Genomic DNA, 14122 nt, shown 5'->3' on the forward strand with positions numbered 1-14122 from the left:
AAGTTGTTGAGTCTTTTAAAAAATGATTCTTTTGCATTGTTTTCATTTTTCCCAGTTTTTCTTCTATCTCTTACTTGATTTTTAAAATCTTTTTTGAATTCTTCTGGGACTTCTCTTGAAGTCTGAGACCAACTCACATTTTTATTTGAGACTTTGCACATAAGAATTTTGACCTTGCTATCCTCTTCTGAGTTAATGTTTTGATCTTCCTTGTCACCATAGTAGCTTTCTTTTAAAATATTAAAGAAAATTATTTTATTTAATTTTTATTTAAAGTTGTTTAAATATTTAAAAATATCAACATGTGGTTTAATGAATTAATATGTTCCCCAAAAAAATCTTTTTTGAAATTTATTGAACTAAATACAAAATATAAAAAAAAGAATAGAAAAAAGAAAGACAAAAGGAAAATAAAAATAAAACAAAACATTGTTATATGCCCAAGAGAACATTATGGAGGATTCAAAATACGTAACAATATATTTCCATTTCAAAATAGCATACATGATAATATATCATAGTAACTTTCTATAATCAGGCCTTTTTTTTGGGGGGGGTTTAGTTTTTGCTTATATTTCTAACCTATTTTATGACATTTAAAGTTGGGTTCTGTTCCTGGGGTAAAGAATTTATTATTCCAAGATTCTTATGCTGTGAGCCTGGGGCCTCATTACTGACTTGCTGAGACATGGCCCCCTGCTGGCTTGCCCAGATGCCTTCTCCATTGGACTGTGCTCTCTTTTTACCAAATTAAGACAGATTTTTCCTGCTGAACTTCTAAGTTGTGTGAGGCTGGAAAATTTTGTCACTCCATCTTTTTGTTTTGTTTTCAGAATTCATTTTTAGAAGTTTTTTTTTTTTTAATAGTTGTTTGGAGTTAAATTTGGGATAGCACAGACAAGTTCCTACCTTATTCTGCCATCTTATCTCTATCCTCTTAAAATTTAATTTAAAGAAAACATAATGTAAAAGAAAAAAAGTTTTTGCATTTTAAAATCTCTAAAGGGGGAAACAATATTCAAGCAGCTATGTATAAACAAGATATTTACAGAACAAATTAGAGATAATCTTAGAGGGAAAGCATCAAGATTGATGAGAATTGAGAAAGGCTTATTGCAGAATGCAGGACTTAAGCCCAGATCTGAAGGAAATCCAGAAGTGGGCAAAAGGAGAGATAAGATGCTTGGTATGATGCCAGAACTGAGCACAATAATCGAGATATAGTTTGGACATGTATTATTTCTTGTGTTCTTAACTTGCTCTGTTATTTCAGTGGTAGGTTTTTTAGCTAGTAGGGTAATAGAGAGTCATTCCCCATCCTATACTATTGAATCATTTTGAGCTGGCCATCCATTAGAATCCTTCAGAGCAGGAAATTGTAAACCTTTTTGACCCCACCACAGTACACATCATATTGATTTTTACAAGAAAACAGGCAACCATCTCAGGGTATACTATTTCCATTCGCATCGCAGCATACAAGTAACATAACTCTTAAGACAAATGGTTAATACTAGGTTACGTATAGACTGTAATAGCTATTATATTTTCTTAACAAATCAGTTCTTTTGCAATGGAGGTGATATGCTCTCTTTTACCTTTCATTCTACCATTTTGCCTTTCATTTAATTCCTAGAATTACCTTGATAGGACCATGAAGACATGGAATTGTATCCAATTCTTTGCCAAGCCAGTCATCCAGTCATTATATATATATATATATATATATATACATATATATATATATATATATATATATATATTATATATATATATATTATATTGCACACCTATAATTCTTGCTACCAAATAGGTTGAGTCTGACTATCACATCTGCTCAGGATTGCTGAGCTTCAGGGCTAAGCAGTTCTTCTGTTTAAACTAAGTCTGGCATTAATATAGCAAGCCCTGGGATTGGGAGTGTGTGGAGACAAGTCTGCCTAAGGGGGAAATAGATGAATTTAGGTCAGAGAAGAGGAGCTAGTCAAAATTCTTTTATCAAATAACAGTGGGATCAGATCAATAAATGGCTACTGAACTTCGACCTGAGCTAGAGAGTGAGACCCAAGTTTAAAAAACCTCTAACCCTCCCAGAAAGGAACAAAGACTGGAATACAAGAACCACATACTCACTTGTAATAAGGCTTATTTCCTGCCCAATCTAGAGTTCTGAGCTTCACATTTTATTTACCTATCATCAATTTTGGCAAGTTCTTTATTCTATCCATAATCATTAAACACCTGTAAGTTCTTACTGTGTCCCAGGCACTATTCTGAGTGCTAGGGAAATAAAGAAAAATGTGAAAATATCTTATGCTCCAGTGAGGAAGACAACAAGTACATATTTAGACATTTGCAAAAAATATAGTCTTACCCCTCCTTATTGGAGGATAAGGAAAGGGGCTAACAGCTGTGAGGGTATAGGAACATTTCATGCAAAATATCAAGCTTGGACTGCTTTGAAGGAGAGTAGTAATTCTAAGATAAAAGATGCATTCCTATTATGATCAACAAACAGTACAAAGTTACATTAATAGGAGATGAAGTTTTGTATGTGAGTAACAATAAGATCAGTTTGACTGAACTATTCAAAGTTCCTGAAAGGTAATATAATACAGCATAAATCTGAAAAGGTAGGTTGGAGCCAAATTGTGAAGTGCTTTAAATGCTCAACAGAAGAATTTCTATTGATCTTCAAAATTACATCATAATAGAAATTATGAAATTGTCCACTGATCACTTTGGAAATAAGACAAATAGAAAAAAAGAAAATGTAAGACTCCATCCACAGGTGTTTATATTAGTTTCCCATTAAATATCTTAATAAACCAATGCTGACAAAATATTTTGACATGCAAATTTTTCCTAGAAAAGTTTCATTCCAAAGGAAAAGTTACATCTCGCTTGCTCAAGTACATCTTTAGTGACTATCTTCAGCCCAATGGATGTAGGTATATAAGCTAGATATATAATAAGATTTGAAAATGGCTATTGACCAAGGGTCAAGACCCCTACATGTTGCTAGGATGCTATCCCTCCATTTCATTCTTTAAACAATCTTGACTTCAGACAGTAAAATTATTTATCAGATTTTCTCTAAGAGTCTGATCTTGTACGCTCAGGTTCAATTCAATAAAACTGGTAATGTAGCTGCTACATGGAGACATAGCAAGGAAGACCATTTGTCATTCAGTTTTCATCTAAAACTACCCTGGAGATCAAAACCTTGAGTCAAGGAATGTGGTGATGATATTTGAATTTTATGTACAGTTGGGATCTCCAGCATAAGAGAGATGTCATAAATAACCTGGAGCAGAGTGACCAGAAATACTGAGGTTAGAAAATAGGACCGTTGAGAGTAGCATGAAGGACTTAGGAACATTTAGCCTGGGGGACAGAAAGAGGTAAAGTGACCTAATGACAAATGTCAAATATTTGTAGAATTATTTTTGACAGGTGCTGATCGATAGTGTTTCATTTCTTCTAAGAACTAGAGGAGAAGAAATGACCATTTAAACTGCTACAATAGGTAGGTTACACATAAGCATACACATAAGCATAAACCTTGGAGCTGTTACTATTTGAAGTGTTGCAAGTTTTTTCTTTCAAGTTCTAAAATCCAGATAGATGTTACAAGTCAAAAAGGATGAAATTATATATGCCAATGGTGATTATATAACATATTAAAGTTTTAATGGACCTGAGGGAAAAGGAAAACAGTGACAGTCTAGAGATGGTCAACCTTTTTTTTTTTCTTCATTTTGGGACTTCTTATACCTAGAACTAGAAGAAGCAGAGTTCCCTATTTTCTTTTTCATTAACATTTTCAAAAATATTTGTTTAAGGTCTTATAATGGTAGAAGAGAGGGGAAAGAAGGCAGATGGAATCTCATTGTAGCAGCAGACCATGTTTGTAGGAAGGGACATGCTGGCAAATGTTTAACAATTGGCTCCTTTCCCAAATATGTGTGCATGATACACCTTTAATCTTAATGTGTATTTTTTTTCATAATTATAACTTTTTATTGACAGAACCCATGCCTGGGTAATTTTTTTTACAACATTATCCCTTGCACTCACTTCTGTTCTGACTTTTCCCCTCTCTCCCTCCTCCCCTTCCCCCAGATGGCAAGCAGTCCTATACATGGCAAATATGGCACAGTATATCCTAGATACAATATATGTGTGCAGAACTGAACATTCTCTTGTTGTATAGGGAGAATTAGATTCAGAAGGTAAAAATAACCTGGGAAGAAAAACAAAAATGCAAGCAGTTTATATTCATTTTCCAGTGTTCTTTCTTTGGGTGTAGCTGCTTCTGTCCATCATTGATTAATTAAAACTGAGTTAGATTTCTTTGTCGAAGAAATCCACTTCCATCAGAATAAATCTTCATACAGTATTGTTGTTGAAGTATATAATGATCTCCTGGTTCTGCTCATTTCACTTAGCATCAGTTCATGTAAGTCTCTCCAAGCCTCTCTGTATTCATCCTGTTGGTCATTCCTTACAGAACAATAATATTCCATAACATTCATTTACTACAATTTACTCAGCCATTCTCCAACTGATGGGCATCCATTCATTTTCCAGCTTCTAGCCACTACAAACACCACAAACATTTTAGCACATACAGGTCCCTTCCCCTTCTTTAGTATCTCTTTGGGGTATAAGCCCAGTAGTAGCACTGATGGATCAAAGGGTATGCACAGTTTGATAACTTTTTGAGCATAATTCCAGTTTGCTCTCCAGACTGTCTGTTATGTATTCACAGTTCCACCAACAGTGTATTAGTGTCCCTGTTTTCCCATATCCCCTCCAACATTCCGCATTATCTTTCCCTGTCATTCTAGACAATTTGACAGGTGTGTAGTGGTATCTCAGAGTTGTCTTAATTTGCATTTCTCTGATTAATAATGACTTGGAACATCTTTTCATATGGCTACAAATAGTTTCAATTTCTTCATCTGAGAATTGTCTGTTCATATCCTTTGACCAATTATCAATTGGAGAATGGCTTAATTTCTTATAAATTAGAATCAGTTCTCTATATATTTTGGAAATGAGGCCTTTATGAGAACCTTTAACTGTAAAAATGTCTTCCCAGTTTATTGCTTCCCTTCTAATCTTGTCTATATTAGTTTTGTTTGTATAAAAACCTTTTGAATTTGATATAATCAAATTTTTCTATTTTGTAATCAATAATGATCTCTAGTTCTCCTTTGGTCATAAATTCCTTCCTCTTCCACAGGTCTGAGAGGTAAACTATCCTATGCTCTTCTAGTTTTTAATGTGTACTTTTAACACTTTCTCCTTACTTTCTTAAATCTAGACAATCAAAAAAAATCAAATAAGCATTTACTGATTTCCAATGTATAAAAAGTTGAGTGAAAATTTGACAACTAGTTCTTATCTGGTTTCAGCTGATGGGGTATGTTTATAGCTCAGTGATTTTCCCTGTGTTTCTGTGAGCATTTTCTTTCTGTGTTGAAAATTTTACTTGGATATAGGACAACTTGCATTTCAGGCTATGCTGCAGAGCTCCCTCAGGTCTGAAGTACAGGCAACATCAAAGAGGCTTCCAAATGGTGAATCTACACCACAAAGTCATGGGAAGTGATATCTATGAAAACATTCACAACGCTTTCTGCTTCCTGAGGATAAATCAAATGTATGATTCATTCGTGGAAGGTTTTCCCCTCAAATTCTCCACAAAGCAATTTGTGGACACCCAGTATTTCAGGATTAGAGAATGGCTGATATCTGATGTTTTATCTTTTCCTGAAATACAAATATATCTGGGAAGGCTTACACATTGAACCTTATAAGCCATCAACATCTTAGTAAGGATGAGCTTATTTAATGTTTTGCTAATGGTGGGTTTTTAGATGGATTAGAATAAATACTGAGAACACCATTCCTCTGTGTGTGTGTGTGTGTGTATGTGTGCATGTGTGTGTGTGTGTCCATTAAGGGAGATGTTAAAGCCAAATTTATTTATCATGTTTTTTTAAAAATAATATTGACACCATTATTATCAAAGTTGGAAGGAATAGAAGTCTCCTAGTCTTCTCTCTGACCCCAAATGTGAATTGTTACTACCTAACCTCTGACAAGCAATAATACTTAAATGCTTCTGGTGACAGGGAACTCACTTATAATAAAGTTGCTCACTCCAGTTGCAGATAGATTCAATTACTTAAATAAAATCAATTGATTGTAAATAGGCCCTCCATAACATTCTAGACACAGGATTGTAGAATTAGAAGGAATCTGACATGTCATCTTGGCCAAAATTATCAAAAGTATGCATCCTGTAGCAATAACCTTTGGAATATCACAACATAAATAATCTCTTCCACATGATAATTATTTTTTCTTAATCCTTCTCATCTGCCATTTTCCAAGTACTCTTAATATACCATTTTCCTCTCAAAGTCCTCTAACTTTTCAATATCATTTTTGAAATCTGTTGTCAAGAGCTGAATGCATGACTCAGGATGTTATATGACTAATGGAGGGTGTTGGAATACAATATAAGTCTCCCTTAGTTCATTATCAGGTTTTGTTAGGTTATCTTATGTCAGACATCAATGGTGACAGTGATTCATTCACAACAGAGCATTCTGAAACATTCTAGGATGCAGGCTGATTCAAGGGCAGACACACAGGAGATTTCTCTCTGCATTTGAATGAGACATATATGGCATGGTTTTGATAGAAGAGAGTGAAAGTAAACTTTCTCTGAAACTTTTTGTCCTTTAAGTTCAAGTTTTTCCATGTCTCCAGGATCACAGTTCGGAAAAGAGTGTGAGTTAATATTTTAGAATAGTTTTCCTGGAAAAAGGTCAAATTGAAGGGAGATGCTTAGAATTTGAGTTTCCAGGAAGAGAACTGAATGGCATCAGACCTGATTTCATGTTCATTGCTTTTGGTTAAGGCCAAAATAGGAATTTCAATTGAAAAATGCTTTAGTGGGGGAGTTTCAAGTGATAGCCTCTTAGGAAATAGATAGTAGAACTCTATGGCTCAATAAAAGGTATTGTTTCTAATGGAAATATATTATAAAAGACTTAAATGTAAATGGACAGTGGATGGGCATCTCCAAATCCTAGATAGTGGTCACTGAATATAGTCATAGCAATGAAAAAGGAATTCTGAGGTGATTGGAGTTGTTCAAAATACGCATGTTTGCCCTTTATCCTATTACTGGCATTTCCTAAATGACTTTTTCTAGGACAAATCTGCCTTCTCTACTCTTAAATGTAAAAATGAAAAGATCTGAAGAGTTCTTAATCTTTCTGTTAGCTCTGAGACCCCAGACAGAAAAGTCACTTCTGGCATAATGTCTCTGTTCCTGAGGATTTTTCTCTCCTCAGTTGTTTCTTGGCAATTGTACTCACAATAAGCACAAATGACTAATAAATGCTACTAGTGGTTTTATCTATATAAATTATATTTATTTAATGATTATCATTATTTATAAAGAAAAACTAAACTTGGCAAATAAGAGGGAATACACTCTGTGGTCCTCCTCACTCTCATGCCCTGAAGAAAAGATTTATTGCAACTACGGTGGAGTCCAATTTGGGAAAGGAAAAAATGATTTGGAGACACTAGGAAAACTGAGGGATTCAAGAAAATAGTTCTAAACATACATTCTTTGTCCTGACACACTCAGTTATTTCCAACATCTCCAATCCTAGATTTTTTCCCCTTTTTTTTTGTCATTTGCCTCTGACTACCAGTCTATACTCACAGATTCATGTGAATTTTTATAGATTCTCATTTTCCAAGTTCATTTCTCTTCTTGTCCTGACAGAAGCTAGATTCCTCTTTTAATCTTTGTCTTGAAATCAGTAAACTATTGACTTTCAAAGGTCAAGAATTCTTCATCTTGGTAAATTTTTTTCTCTTTCTCCTTCTTTCAAAAGACTAATTTACACAATATAAAGCAATTATTAACTCCCCCTCCCCTTTTATTTATTTATTTATTTTTACAGATAACGTAATACTTCTTTCTCATTCCTTTTCTATTGTTAGGTCTAGAATTTTCTAGGACCATTTTTTTTATAAAAATAAAAATTTCAAGTTTATCTTCAAAGTGGAAGAGAGAAATTAAGCAGTAGTGTGTGACAGATCAGTTAACATATAATTTTTGTTTTACTTTTTAGAGTTGTGTATTAAAGAACATGTTTGTAGGCAGATGGGAAGAAGTCAATCATGAGAGAGTTTGGAGATTTAGGAGAAAGCTGGGGTGGTTGTTTGAGAAAAGACTGGAGGGAGGCAGAAAGAAATGAAATTGAATATACTAGTGGAGGAGTTGTTATTAATGAAAGAGAGAATGTTTCCTTACTGGGACCATAAAATTAAAGGAGGAAAGCAAGATATTATTCTTAGAAGTTTTAAGGAAGGAAGAGAGCAATTGAAGAATTATATATCAAATGACTTCAATCTTTTTGAGATAGGTTTGTTGGGGGGCATGTGTGTGTTTATTTTGTTTTTATTGTTGTTGAGCTATTTCAGTTTTGTCTAACTCTTTGTGAAATTATTAGGGGTTTTCTTGTTGTTGGGCATTTTATTCTCTAGTTCATTTTAAAGATGAGGAAACTGAGCCAAATGAGATAAGTGCCCTTGAGTCTTGCCCAGAGTCACATAGTAAAGGTATTCTTAAGGCTCAGTACCGTGCCACCTAGCTGCTTCAGGATAGTTTGATTTGAAAGGTATATGCATATAGATGATAATTAAATCCATGGGAAGTGATGTGACCACCAAGTGAATTTATGTAGAGGGAGAAGCAAAGAATGCTTTGGGATTCTTATAGTTATAGGGAGAGATCCTCTGAATGAGGATCAAGCAAAGAAGACTGAGAAAGAGCAATTGCATAGACAGGAGGAGAATCAGGAAAAAATGGTGACCTAGAGAGAAGAGAATATCAAGGAGGAGAGGATGACCAACAGTGTCAAAGGCTGCAGAGGGGTTGAGGAGAAGGAGGATAGGAAAAAAAAATCACTGGACCTGGCAATGAACATCATTGACAGCTTAGAAAAAATAGGATTTGATTAGAGCAATATATAGATTTTTTTTGGCAGAAAAAAATGGAGAAGTAAAACTATAGGCTAGTTAGATCTACTTTAATTCCGAAGAAAATTTTAAAACATTAATTTTATGAAGGGATGTTTTAGGATTATTTAGAAAAAAAAAACAGTGATCATGAAGAGCCAGAGCAGCTTCATTAGAGGTCATTTGAGAATAACCTATTTTTTTGAGAAGGTTTATTATGTTAATTTAGAAATTAATCATATTAATTTAGAAAGATTCTAGCTAGATTAAGAGAATCATATTGTCCAGAACAGAAAAGGTGGTAGGATTATCCATACAAATTTTGTCCATTCCTGGTGTCCAAATTTTAGGAAGGCTATTGAAAAGCTTAAAAGTGCCCAAAGAAAGATGATTAGATTGATATCAGAATTGGATGCCATTATTGCATGAGGATTAGTGAAAGGAACTGGGGAGTTTTAGCTTATAGAAAAGATTTAGGAGACCTATAATATTTGGCCTCAAATATTTCAAAGGATACCATGTAGAAGAGAGATTGGAGCTATTATATTTGGTCCCAGAGAACAAAACAAGAAGCAATGAATAAATGTCATAGGAGGCAAATTTAGGTTCAATGTAAGGGGAAAAAAAGCTTCCTAAAAATTAGAACTGTCCAAAAATGGAATGAGCTTCTTGGGAAATCGTAGGTTGAGGTTATTTTCCAATTTTTATCTCAGCACCCTCTTGTTCACCAAGATTACTCAGATTACTGACAATGGCTTGATAATGGTATCTGCAAGAATTTTTTGCAATACTGTGGGATATAATTCATCTAAACCAGGAGAATTGATCTCATCCAAACAGCTAAGTGCTCTCTTACTGTCTTCCTGCCTATCTTGGACTAATTCTCTCTAAACCACATTGGTTTTTCTCATTCTAGTCTGAAGATCATTCTTCTTGACAGGGAATATTGAAACAAAATAGAAATTGAGTTGTTCCATTTTCTCTCTGATCTTTTAACATCATACTATCTCACATAAGCATTGGGCCTCTTCAAAAAGTTTCCTGTATCGTCTTTATGACTTTTTATATACCTTAGTCCCCTCTAAGTTTGTCAGAATGAGGGCTTGAGGAAGGCAACAAAAGCCAAATCTGACATAGCTTGGTTCTGAATATTTCTCAACTTAGGGAAAGATGTAGAGGTAAGTCTTAGTGTTAGAGCCTAAAGTGAAGTCTAGGAGGATATGTCATCAGAAGAATATTATCTGGAAACTTCTTTAGGTCCTTTGACTTCTGATACATGTACTAAAGGAAAGAAGTGGCCTTAGGAGGTGTTATCAAGGACAAAGTTCTCACTGACATTAAGACATTGATTCATCACTATCAAGATCTCTGATATTTTCTGTGCCTCAGACCTTCTGTAGCATAGTGGTACAGTTCAGCGCACAAAACTCCTGGAAATTCAACCAGAGCAACTGACAGGAAAAAAAACAAATGAGAACACCTGAAGCTAAAAACTATGTTGTAATGTTGATGCAAAGCTTTAGTTTTCTTTTCTTTCCCTCTTCTATTATTATAAATTTCCATTACAGTAGTATCAAAATCCTGGCTTCAAATGTGCAGAGAAAAGACAAACACTTCCCTACTTATATTTGGTAATTGCTAGCAATCCAGGGAGCTTGTGCCTTTCTTAGACTTATTGATAACAACTATTTCCTCCCAACTTAGCTGTTGTTCTTTCTATTTATATATTTAACAAATGTTGCAGCCCATATCAGGTGGGGATTCAATGACACAAACAGACGGAATCAGGGAGATCTGGTAGTGAGCACTAGGAAGTTATCAAACAATCAGGTGTTAAGGTCACCTCTTCTTCATCTTCTTCTTCTTCTTCTTTTTTTTTTTTAACCTTGGATTTCTTTTTTTTTTTTAAATAACTTTTTATTAATAGAACCCATGCCAGGGTAATTTTTTACAGCATTATCCCTTGCATTCACTTCTGTTCTGATTTTTCCCCTCCCTCCCTCCATCCCCTCCTCCAGATGGCAAGCAGTCCTTTACATGTTGAATAGGTTACAGTATATCCTAGATACAATATATGTGTGTAGAACCGAACAGTTTTCTTGTTGCACAGGGAGAATTGGATTCAGAAGTTAGAAATAACCTGGGAAGAAAAACAAAAATGCAAGCAGTTTATATTCATTTCCCAGTGTTCTTTCTTTGGGTGTAGCTGCTTCTGTCCATCCTTGATCAATTGAAACTGAATTAGCTCTCTTTATCAAAGAGGTCCACTTCCATCAGAATACGTCCTCAAACAGTATCGTTGTTGAGGTATATAATGATCTCCTGGTTCTGCTCATTTCACTTAGCATCAGTTCATATAAGTCTCGCCAGTCCTCTCTGTATTCATCCTGCTGATCATTCCTTACAGAACAATAATATTCCATAACGTTCATATACCACAATTTACTCAACCATTCTCCAATTGATGGGCATCCATTCATTTTCCAGCTTCTAGCCACTACAAGCAGGGCTGCCACAAACATTTTGGCACATACAGGTCCCTTTCCCTTCTTTAGTATCTCTTTGGGGTATAAGCCCAGTAGAAACACTGCTGGATCAAAGGGTATGCACAGTTTGATAACTTTTTGAGCATAGTTCCAAATTACTCTCCAGAATGGCTGGATGTGTTCACAATTCTACCAGCAATGTATCAGTGTCCCTGGTTTCCCACATCCCCTCCACCATTCTGCATTGTCTTTCCCTGTCATTCTAGCCAATCTGACAGGTGTGTAGTGGTATCTCAGAATTATTTTAATGCATTTCTCTGATTAATAATGATTTGGAGCATATTTTCATATGGCTAGAAATAGTTTTAATTTCTTCTTCTGAGAATAGTCTGTTCATATCCTTTGAAGGTCACCTCTTCTTAAATAGTAATCAAAAACCCAGGTAGGAACATAGTTAGCTTCAAAGAGGTCTGGCAGAATGTATAGGACACCCAGTCAAAGGGCCTTTGGTATGGTGATAGAGATTTATTTCCTAATAGTGCTTAAAACAATGAGACTGAGTCCCATTTCTGGAGAAATTAATAAGTGCATTGCCAGGTGTATGGATTAGATACTGGACATAAGAATATAAAAAGGGACCAAATCACATGGACAGGAATAAAAATTAGGCAGCTAATTTTTAATATAAGGAGAGTCTAGCTACTAGAACTATGTCTAGTTCATATGTCTATGTCTAGAACTATGCGACTATATCTAGAACATAGTCCCAGGTCAAGACAGGGTACTGTTGTCAAAGTGACAATAGTAGCATTTAAAAGTCTGGGTTTTTAACATATACCCTTTGCTAAATGCCAAAATTGTCTCTGAAAGACCTTCTCATCAAATACTTAGCTCTTACAGGAATATTTGTCCTTTTCCAATTGAGGATAGCGCCAAGCACTGCCACCAGATGCCAGGTACATAGGAAAGATAGTCACACAATGCCCTGAAGTAATTTCACTGTATGCTATCACCATGAACAACAACAAAATTCTTATCAGGAAACTCCTCAAAGGGGGTATTTTATTCACATATTCTGAATCAGGGGTTCTTGATCTATTTTTGTATAATGGACCCTTTGTGTAGTTTGGTAAAATCTATGCCCTTCTCAGAATGGTGTTTTTTCTTTATTATAGTATTTTATTTTCCCAAATATGTGGAAAATAGTTTTCAACATTAATCTTTGCAAAACCTTGTGTCCCAGATTTTTCTCCCTTTTTCTGCCTCCTCTCCAAGACAGCAAGCAATCTGATGTAGGTTAAACATGTGCAATTCTTCTAAATGTATTTCCATATTCATCATGCACACAAAAAAAATCAGATTAAAAGAAAAAAAATGAGAAAGAAGGAAAAAACTAGCAAAAAACAAACAACCACAAGGATAAAGGTGAAAATACCATGCTTTGATCTACATTCAGTCTCTATAATTCTCTTTCTGGATGCAAATGGCACTTTGGCACTTTTCCATCTCAAGTCTTATTGGAATTGCCTGGAATCACCTCATTGTTGAAAAGAAGGAAATCTATCACAGTTGATTACCACAATCTTGTTATTATTTTGGATAATGTTCTCTTAGTTCTGCTTACTTTATTTAGCATCAGTTCATGTAAGTCTTCCCGATTTTTTAGAATAATATTAAAATGTAAAATAAAATATGAAGGATTGCAAAAAATGAATTTTATTTTAAAACAATCATCAAAATGTTTAATAAAAAGTTCATGCTGTCTATGAGTCTTTATTTTAGAGAACAGGTGCCTTTCAATTCTAAATCTATAACTGGTGCTCTCTACTGTTTGTACTGAGTTGATTGGCTATTGTCAGATTTTTCCCAACTGGTGGCCACAGTGTTGATCAAGTGTGCTAAAAGATTCCCTTTTCATTTTCTAAGGTCTTTTGTTTTTCACTGTGGTGGGTTAAGGAATTGATATGTCCTTCTTGGTATATTTTGGGGATGGAGTTTATTTTCTGAAAAAAGTATGGACATACTCTTTTGATTTATTAGAGATCCATGAGAAAATCCATATGATTGCCAACATTTTAGTGATTGCCTATAGATAATTACCTTCCCTAGGGTAAACTGTTTATCTAACTAAAAGCCCAACTATATTATGCTTTTCAAGTGTTTGCATATATCAGTTTCTTCTAATCCCATATCCAGTTATTTTCTGGACTTGTTTTTCTTTCATGTAAATAGATAAGTATGCACACTATATTTTAAAATGTTTTATTTTATCTTTTCAATTAACAAGCATTTGTTTTCTCTCCTGATTTCTCATTAAAAAAACAAAACATAACAAATATGCCCAATCAAGGAAAATACATTCAACAATGTATGTTTTCATTCTGCATCTTGAGTCTACCACTTGTTCATAAGAAGATGGATAACATGTTTCATCCTTAATTCCCCAGAATAGTGGTTGGTCGCTGCATTGCCTAGTTTTATGTCCTTCAAATTTATACACATTTGAGGATGGAGAAAGCACTAACAAATAAAGGGAACAGGAAAGGTTTCTTCTATTCAGGAAAAGAAATGTT

The sequence above is a fragment of the Antechinus flavipes genome, chromosome 2, assembly GCF_016432865.1.
Source record: "Antechinus flavipes isolate AdamAnt ecotype Samford, QLD, Australia chromosome 2, AdamAnt_v2, whole genome shotgun sequence".
Taxonomy (NCBI): Eukaryota; Metazoa; Chordata; class Mammalia; order Dasyuromorphia; family Dasyuridae; genus Antechinus; species Antechinus flavipes.